This window comes from Lucilia cuprina, chromosome 4 (genome assembly GCF_022045245.1).
Source record: "Lucilia cuprina isolate Lc7/37 chromosome 4, ASM2204524v1, whole genome shotgun sequence".
In the NCBI taxonomy this organism is placed as follows: Eukaryota; Metazoa; Arthropoda; class Insecta; order Diptera; family Calliphoridae; genus Lucilia; species Lucilia cuprina.
This window is the reverse complement of record NC_060952.1, coordinates 39,785,864-39,796,596: the sequence shown is the minus strand read 5'-3', so window position 1 is coordinate 39,796,596 and position 10,733 is coordinate 39,785,864.

The following is a 10,733-nucleotide window of genomic DNA, read 5'->3' as shown; positions in this document are numbered from 1 at the left end:
TAAAGTTGATGCAAAAAATTCTTTCGACTCATCATTGTCAGTTTGCATGTCCGTCAGTCTAAGATCCTACAACACATTATAGAGTACATGGAATCGTGCATAGAAATACATTTATCTAAAGTATCTGCCACACAACTTTCTTCCTTTTAATTTCAGTCTCAAGTTATGTTGCATGCAACAAACTAACAAAACGGCAAAATAAATAAAGATACACATGAAATTTAACTAAAGGGGAATATAATATACTAAATATAAGCCGAAGAAGAAAAAAAATCAAATTAAAATAGAAAATGAATTTAAATTCAAGTGAAATCATCATTAGTTGCTTGTACTTAGCCAGAAGAACTAAAATAAATATATGTACTAGAGCCCATACTAAAGTGTTGGCAACAACACCAACTACAACAGCCATTAATGGTTAAGGAAGATTCTTGTCTAATGTTTATTTTCATTTTATTTTCAAGGATCCTTGAAAGTGTCAGCTCCCGTAATTTTTTAACACAAAATTAAGATGCAACCACAGGAATAATTTTAGCAAAAGTTCATGGCTTTTGCCAACGATTTTAACAACAACTACTATGAACAAAAACGGTAAGTTTATTTTTGTTGTTTTTTTATTGTTTTTATTTTTGTAAACCTGACTAACAGACAGACAGACTGACTTCCTTGTTTAACCTGCTGCTAAGAGGAAAACATCTTAACAGAATGATGAGGTGAGCAGTATAACTCCAAAAGATCACTAGCTTTTGATTCCTTATTATTGGTGTTGCCTGTTGTGTTGTGTGGTATGGTGTGGCATGGTTTAGACTAAAGGTGTTGTTAGTGAAATGTGTATGCATATTTCCTTATAAAAGTTTGATGGTAGCATTGCATGCCACATACAATCATGCAGCAGGTGGATTATTAAATCTTTATAAAATTTTGTATATAAAAAAATATATTTATATACATATAACTGATCAAAAGGTTTAGCTTTTTATCTCTTGGAAATTGAAACCAAACTGTAAATATTGAAAATCATTAAAAAATTGCAAAATATTTATAACTTTCTAACCTTTGTGTATAGTAAGGGAGGTATCCTTGTCAAAAAAGGAAACTTATCAAACTCAGCTTCTATAACTGTCAAAGCGTGTATCTTTGACAGTTATAGATAGACATAGATGACAATTCAAGGAAAGTAAAAAAAGAATTAATTTTATAGAAAAACTCTTTAGAAGACAATGGTTTGTTTAGGTTAAGTTGATGTGGCTTAATTTGTTGCAGTTATTTAAATGAAGATGTGGTTCCGTTATAATTTTTTTAGAATGATTTTTAGAATGAGGAACGAAGTATTTACAGAATATTTAAGTTGGTGATTGATCAAGCGCCTAAGCATTGATCCCCGACCTTGAAAATAGTACCTCTTATCTGTCGGTACTATATACTGGTGATGATCCAATGTGTTCTCTGCTTTCCTTGGAATGATTTGACATTTGGTCGAACCAGAGAAACACATAATCTGAAACCATAGGAATCAGTGCCATTAGGCCAGGGTTTCGAACTTGAACCGGTTATTGCAGAGCTTCTTGTTGGCTGTAGTTTTCGAGGGCAGAGAATGTTGGCAAAAATACTGATATGCGGAACTAAAACTAGATCGAATGTATCTCTGTACCACAGTTCTCTGCTTATTTGATCGACTCATGTTTCGGTGTACCGATTTCGGGTATAGGTACTTTCACCAAATGAACAGAGGCATCTGCGCGGTTTTAAACGGAAGTAAATCCTTACATCATGAAAGTTAAGCAACGGTGTATCGATGGTCAGAAATTAGATAATGCTTCAGCAAAGTTTGTACATTAAACCATGTACAAAAATTGCCACAGACGTGTAGGAAACACAAAAGGGAGGCGGTTAGTCGCCTAGCATCTCAACCAGTAGTTAAGAAAGGCCAACATGGCAGGTGTTTACGTAAAAGTACTTTGACATCTTAACTTCAGAATAGTCTAACTGCAGCGATGGTCAGAGATTATATAGTACTTCGGCAAAGTTTGTACATTTACCCATGTACAAAAATTGCCACAGTCGCCTAGCATTTCATACAGTAGTTAAGAAAGTCCAACATGACAGGTGTTTACGTAAAAGCACTTTGACATCTAGTCTACACTGCTGTCAAATTTTTACTTAACTTCAGAATAGTCTAACTGCAATTTTTGTTTTTATTATTTTTACCCGATCTTTAAAATTTTAAACAATTTTAAAGGTCTTTCTAATGAGTTTTCTATGGTCTTGTCTATTAACTATTCTTGGCTAGACATTACACTTATCTGATGTATAATCTATAAAATATATTCTAGTTTAATACTATTCTATTCTCATAGATAGACTGTCTAGTCTCTAAACTAAATGGTCTACTGACTGAAGAAGTCATCTTGTTTATACTTATATTCGGTAAAATCGAATTCAAAAAAAAGTACAATTTTAAAATTTCATTTGTTTTTCCAGGACTATGAGACAGCCAATATATTGTCTACTTATTGACTACTGACGGTTCGAATATAGTTTCGGTACGATCATTTTTGAAAAAGTGCATTTTTTTAACCAATTATGTATAATTTGAATATTCTATTTTAATATTCTGAGTCCACTCCTAGTTTTAGTCCTGCTTGAAAATGTGATCGGTCTAGCGTCGGCTCCAGAATAGTAATATTAATTTATTGCCTCATATTATTGTATCTGGTTCAATGCCATAAGTTTTTTTTAAATACGGAGTTGATTAATAGTTGGGAAATTGAAGAAAAGACATAAATGATTTTAAGGGCATAACGTACCAATGACTGAGGTAAAGACAATGATACTTAAAATTTATTCTTATGCCTATTATAAAATTATTTTATTATTTCCTTATTAAGATTAAATGAAAACTTGGTGTACTGTTTTTGGTGGAAACACTGTAATGGCAACAGTTCTTATTCATTCAATAACTATGTCCATGCACGCAGAGAAAAAACATGTTTGTGGTAACCATGTTCTAAGAGCAACATAATATGGTTAAAGTTATGATTGTAGTCTTAATATATTAAAAATATCATATTATGATTAAATGCAGTTGAATTATTTTATCATATTTTATTTACTTTAGTATTTTTTGTTAAACATGACTATATTATGATCAAATGTGATAAAAATTACGTTAAGAAATATGTATCGACATAAAATTTATTTACTGATTACTGAATCAGTAAAATTACAGTTTCTAAAAAACCAAAAACTTACAATAAATGACACGATTCACAAATTTCAGTTTGATTCACAAAACATAACTACATAATATGTGTGAGGTATATGGCTAAATTTGTTTTGTTATTGTACCATCAGACATAGAACAACATAATATGGTCATATAAATTATAGAAACATAACATATAATGGTTATTCGTAAGTTTAAATGGTTGAAAGTAACATAATATGTTAGTTACCATTATGTTAGTGTTACCATTATTTAGTTATTGAAAAAATAATTATTTTTCAGTGAATCATACTCAAATTTATAATTGATATGAACATGAAAATGGTTACTGTAACAGCAGTATTGTTTAAATAGAATTAAAATAACAATTACATGTTTTTGATAACAATATATTGTTACAGTGAACACAGTTTAGTTAATGTAACCATGTCAAACTATGTTTTTTCTCTGCGTGTGGTGAGATAAAAGATTGTCTAGTCTGAACTATGTATTGCCAGAGAATTACTTTTTTTGCAAACTACATTATCAGTCAAAGTTTAAATAGCAAAAATATATAAATATTAGAATTTCATTCCATAAGTTATTAGTTTCTTCTTTCCCTTGTTTTACTAAAAATATTTATATCAATATATTGCTATACAACTAAAAGAAGGCTAAAGAAATATTAAGGAAGTTAAGGCTTAAAAGTGAATCTATTTATTTTCATTTAAAATCATCATTTCTTCTTCTTTTTCTAAACAAAAACAACTGCAGTCACAATACAGCTACATTAGACTTAAGTGTAAAAAATAGAACTAAAATTGGTTCTATAAAATAATATTGCAATATAATTCTAAAGTTTGCAATCATTTTGCATGCACCAGCAACTATTTGCAACAAACAACTAAAAAATAAAAGTTTTCCATGCCATTCGTCGTCGTCGTTTCCACAATAAATGGAGTCCACTAAGAAAGAAAAAGCGACTCCTTTCATGCAATAACAGACAAAAGAAAGAAACAGGTGATGGAATTGAGTGCGTGCGTGTTCTTTGAACATTCAAATTATACAACACAGCAACACTCTTACTGTAAAAATAACATTTTCAAGTGCATACTCATACATAAACAAGTAAGTGTCTCTAAGTGTTGCAAGTAAATTTCGATTTCATAATATAGCACTTAGTACACATAGTATGTCTGTCTGTCCATACATTCTATTCGTCCGTTATACTCTTTGCTTTCACATTTGAATTTGAATACATTATATAAATGATCAAACAGCCTTCAATGCGGACGACGAACGAGACTGTTGATGACGTTATTCAGGAAAAAAAAACGACTGACTGACTCCTTGAAATTATAACTGTTCATAAATTTATTTAATGATTTCATATAATAAAACTATAATTTGCTGTTTATACTGTTGCCAATGAGAGAGTATAAGTTTTGATGGCAAAGATGAAAAATGAAGTTAAAAGAATATTATTCTGATGAAAGTGTATGTTCATATATATTCACATTAATGCAAATATTATATAAATAAAGTCATAAAAATGATAGAAAAAAGGGTAATAATAGAAAAATTTTCATATAAAAGACGACTTTTATGGTTAGAAAACCTGTATGCTGTGGCTTTCTTAATTGAATATAATATTTGTCTGGGAAAAATCTACCAGTCGCTCTGGTCAGGCTATAGAAGATTTTGTTTGTCTACTGCAGAAATTCAGCTTAGAGCATATTGTTAATATAATCCAAAGGATTTTATCACATTTGGGACTTTATCGCTTTTAGGGACGCTAGGATATTAATTTATTGTACCAGCTCGTGCTAATGATACTTCTAGCCTGCCGGGACTAAAAACTAATAAAATTATTCTTAAAACCTTTTCAAAATGATTTGAAAGATCAGATTTGATCAGAGAAACACATAATCTAGTACCACGGGAAACGGTAGCCCGCAGGACTTTGTTCCGGTTATTAGAAAGGTCTTTTTGGAGTGCACATTGTGGCACTGTTTTAATCCTAAATTTGCTACATGTTAAAGTCTATAATTCGTTGCTGTTTTCGAGAACATATAACGCACAGAGAAGCGACTGTGGGACTAAGCATTGGAACTGGATGGATGTGGGCCTAACCCACCCATACCTAGAGTGAGTATGTTGCATATATGAGAAGTGTGCTGGGTTGAATAGAGATGAATGTAAGGTATCTTATACATATGATACCATTTCATTTACTTGTCTGCGTATGTTTTCTAAATAAACAAAGGAAATAAGAGCAAAAATCTGAAACGACCTTTAAAAATTATATTAAATCAAAAATCTCGTGCATGCTACATCGAATAAAATTTTTTGATGGTGACAAGGCCCCCATACAAGTGGCCTCAGAAAGCTGTTTTAATAGTCGTAACTGGTTTAAAAATACCACTATAAAAATGAAATTATACATAAATACGTCTTATGCGAACGTATGTAATTTTATGAGGATCAGAAAATGTCTATAACGCTCACTATTAGCTCAGAAATGCGATTAAAGCGATGAAACTTTTATGAACTGAAATATCTTTATTAACTTTTTTAAGGATCGGTCATTATTGACTCTACCCCACCATACCTCCAGAAATGTACTTTAGCAGCTATTTCTTAACAGAAATAAGAGTACAGACAAAATCTCTGACATTTGTGAAGATCGGTCTTTAATTGGCCCTACCCCTCATATGTGGTCCTCTTTAAGAAAATTACTATAACGCTTAATACTGGCTCAGAAATGAGAATACAGATATGAAAATCGACATAAATAATTTTTGTATGAGCCAAAACCTCTCTACCAACTTTTGTGAGGATTGATCGTCCCCGTATAAATCACCCATCAGAAAATGACTTTACCGCTGTTTTTATACCCTTTACCTTCGCGAGAATTTTCTTTTATTAGAATTTTCCTTCCCTTATAGATAGCGCAGTCAATAAAGCCATGTCCCTCTATTTGTCTGTCTGAATGTTTGTTGATTGGTCCATAAATAACGAAGGTATGAGCAAAAATCAGAAACAATCTCTAAAGGTTTCATCAAAAATTTAGATTTTTAATTCATGCTCAGGCAAACATAACCATACAGCAAATTTAAAATTTTTTATAACATTGAACCTATGAACATGAAATTATCTATGTAGAGTTGAAACTAGATGAGAATCCATAGAAGTAAAATTTTTGGTACTTTTTCATTTTTTACTTTTGAAGTTGAGGCCGAAGTAAGTGATGATCTGTAGAGTCAGTGAGTGATGAAAAGGACTTTTTGGTACTGACTGTTTTTAACACATAATGGTGAAAGGTATACAAGATTCGGTACATTCGAATATAGATCTTTTACTTGTTTTATTATACATACTATATGTATAACGAAGATTATATAAGGTTTAGAACTTTTAAATGTTTAAAATTAATTTCATGCATTTCCAAGGGACTTTATTGATTGATATTATTACCAAGAATTTACTAACGATTCTTTCAATTATAATGGAAATAAATTGTATATTTGTTCTAATCAGCATAAATGTTAAAATATTAAAGACACTCTATAATTAAGATTCAATTTACATTTTGTGTTCTCGAAAAAAATAGACACATGTTGCATAAACAATCGCAACATACAAATAATGTGGCAAAATAAACATTAAACAAGGTAAATATGAAAAAAATACAATCGTCAAAACTATTTTATTTGTTCATATACCAACAAATAGACACTTACATTCAACTATAATTAGTAGTTAATTCCCTTGTTGCATGTTCTTCCTGCTGAGGTCTGATATTAAGATGCCATGTAGCATCTGCAAGTCAAATAGACAGCTAGCTTGGAACAGTTGTAACAAAACCCTAGAATTGTTCATTAGATAATCAAGGTTTATTATAGATCATTAGGAAATAAAATTAGTAGATGATGACTATTTAGTCTCATTCGTATGGTAAAAACCCCATAAATACATACATACATATCTACATATATGTATATATATCTATATAATTCAGTCATTTAAGTTACAAAATAAGTATCATGTGCATTTGATACCAGCCCATAGTGTATTAAAATCTACAAGGTTTTAATTTGCTGAAATATTAGTACACTCTATGAGGTAATTTTAATCCAATTATTTTATTAAGTACCAGTATTTATAATTGAATTTCATTTCTTCTCTCCCTTTTCGCTTTTATTAATTAAATTCGAAATTACTGAGAAGGAAATTGCAGTTTTATGTTGGTTTTTAATTTTTTGTGAATACAAGCGATTCTTGTATCGTGTTTTCTATTATTTATATTTACTATAAGACTTAAAAGAGATGAATGGATAAACCTCTGGGTGCGTGCTTTAAGTTGCATGCATATTTTATATTTAAATTATAAAAATTTTAAATACATTTTTCACTTTATGCTTTATTATATTTATAATAAAAGTAGTGTACGCTACATTTGCTTCTTAGTTTAATTTCTAATATTAGATTGTTATCTAGTGTTGTATTCAAATTTCGTAAATTTAAAATTATTGGAAGTATAATTGAATAACAACCAATTCATTTCAATAAGTTCTTACCTAGCATTATAAATACAAGATCCATCGTAAACCCAACTACAATGTGTATTAAAAAAATCGTAACCTCCTCCGATTTCGATGAAAACTTCGCCACTCGTTGAAAACTGCACTCCCAAACTATTCTTTCAAAGAAATTTTTGTTTCATAATCTTAAAAGACTGCCTCTCTCTACAAACCGAAGGTTTTAATTGGAGTAGTAGGGGTAGAGGCAATTAATGCACTGCAGTCAAAGTCTTAACATGAGTGTTTATCACATCAAAATTTGGTACGGGGAACAGAGTTAGATTATTTCTAATTTTTTTTTATTGTATATTTTTATTTGAGTAAAAATTGATTTTAATTGGAGTAGTAGGGGTAGAGGCAATTAATGCACTGCAGTCAAAGTCTTAACATGAGTGTTTATCACATCAAAATTTGGTACGGGGAACAGAGTTAGTTTATTTCTAATTTTTTTTATTGTATATTTTTATTTGAGTAAAAATTGATAATTCCTACAATTAATCATAGTTCCTATATAATACTATGATTAATTGTGAACCGATCCTCAGAAAATTTTGTAAAAAAACTTTATTCATGTAAAATTTCATAGATAACATTTTAATAGTATTTTTCAAAGGAGCCTTATATGACGGTAGGGCCCATATTTTCAGATCCTCATAATATGTGTATGACAAGGGCTTTAATTTCAATAACACTTGTTTTGTGCAGTTACATAGCTATCCATTAGTGTGAATATCAATTTTGAAAGTAGCCCTTAAAAAAAAGGGGTAATATAGCCCGATCTCCATAAAATTTTAAAGAGAGACTTTAGTTCCTATAAAACTAGTTCATGTCAGATTTTATGTAATTTTGACCGATAACAATATTCAACAGTATTTTTCACACACGAAATAAACTATATACATACGAAAACACATAATTTGTGAAGTATAACTGCATACTCAGATTTTCATTTTCTGATAGTTGGTCCTTTACAAAGGACTTCAAAATTGAAGATATGTACATACAATTTTCATTTTTTTTTTATAAAATATTAGTAGTCACCCTATTATCAATCGAAAGAGGATCTAATATTTATATCTTGCATATTTTTTTAGAATAATAATATATAAGAAATGTCATTATAAAAGTTTATCCTTTATTATCCTTGAAATTTTATAATATTTTTTTACAAAAAAAGAAATATATTTTTAAACAAGTAAGAAATTAAAGTCGGACTAGGCCGACATATACCCTACACCTTTTATAAAAATAAAATGTGATTTCGTTGTCATAATAAAAATTTATGTTAAATTGTATCTTGCCCAGATATTGTTGAATAAAATTGTGGACACTTAAGTGAAATTTTGATGGGGGCTTTTCATAGGGGCTAGGGTCATGTGAGGACCTATTAAAATAGAATTCGTGAGGGTGATCAAGTCTAGTATAGAACTTGGTTTTGCATTTTATTATGATGATAAAAACTCTTTTCGGCGGGTTTAGTTGTATTGGGGCTAGGTGAAATAATGGAGCGATGTAAACCAGGCTTCGTCTACGGTACCATAAAGGATCATTTGACAAATTTCATTACATTATTTTTAAAATTGCGACCTGTAGTTTGATTACAACGTACGGACATAGCTAAATCGACTCAGAAAATGGTTCTGATCCGATTGGTATAAATATGTACGCAAAATTTCAGCTCGTTACTTACAATCTTTTGCATTTTCAACAAACGGAAGGACATGGCTAGATCGTTATAGAGTAAAGATCCAGACTATACATAATTTTATGGGTGTTAGATGAATATTTCGATGTGTTACAAACGGAATAACAAAACCAATATAACCCCATCAATGAACAGAAAATCTACTTACTCTAACACTTCTGCTAAGATATACATAACTTATACTGTATGTTTTGCTATTCAATTTTGTTTTTATAAACTACTATAAAAACACTTTGCTTTATATTAATTACTTAAAATTAGAATAGAATAAAAAGCAAAATTACTAACTTCCACTTTTTATGGTAATATAACCCAGCAAAACTTGCTAATGCCTTTCAATTGTAACTAACTCCTAAAGCATTTTATTATTTTTTATCATTTCTACATATCATTTACATATAGTCTAATAATGTAGTATTAATAAAATGTAATATCAATAATTCCTAATTTAGTAGTTATATTAGTTTTTATATCCTACATCACTGTAGTGTAAGGGTATTATGTATTTGTGCCGATTTGTGTAACACGATTGGTGCCTGAAAATAGTACCTTAGGGAAAAATTCACTTACAAACACTAGTATCATGATAAAATTCTTCATACATAACTTTAATGCGAACGTAAATTCTTCTACCTATACTTACAAGGATATGTCCATATTTTCCTTGTACAATACTTGTGACAAGCTTTATATGGATATCTTGATTTATAAATGAGTTATACACGTTTAAGTGATTTTCGGGGGAGGACCTTTTATGGGAGCTATGATTAATTATGGACCGAACGGAAAAACTTTCATATTAATATTTTTTGTACATAAGGGCAATACTTGTATCAAATTATATAAGGATATCTTAATTTAGTAATAAGTTATGTGCGTTTAAGTGATTTTCGGGAGGGGACCTTGTATGGGAGCTATCACCAATTATGAACCGATCGGAAAAAATTCAGAGTTATATTATTGAGCATATGAGCAATACATGTACCAAATTTGGGGATTTAATTCGTTTTTTGGGGCTTTATTTCACATTTAAAATGGGGAGTTATTTCATAATGAAATAATTCCTCAAAATTCAAAAATGAAATAAATTCTTAAAAATATTTTTGGGAAGTTATTTCATTATATTACTTTTTATCACACGAAATAAAATAATATATGTCTGATAGCCGGCCTTCGGCCGGGCGCAAGGGTTTTATCCTCTGGGGTACATTGGACACCGGCTTCGCTAAGAGTACACTCT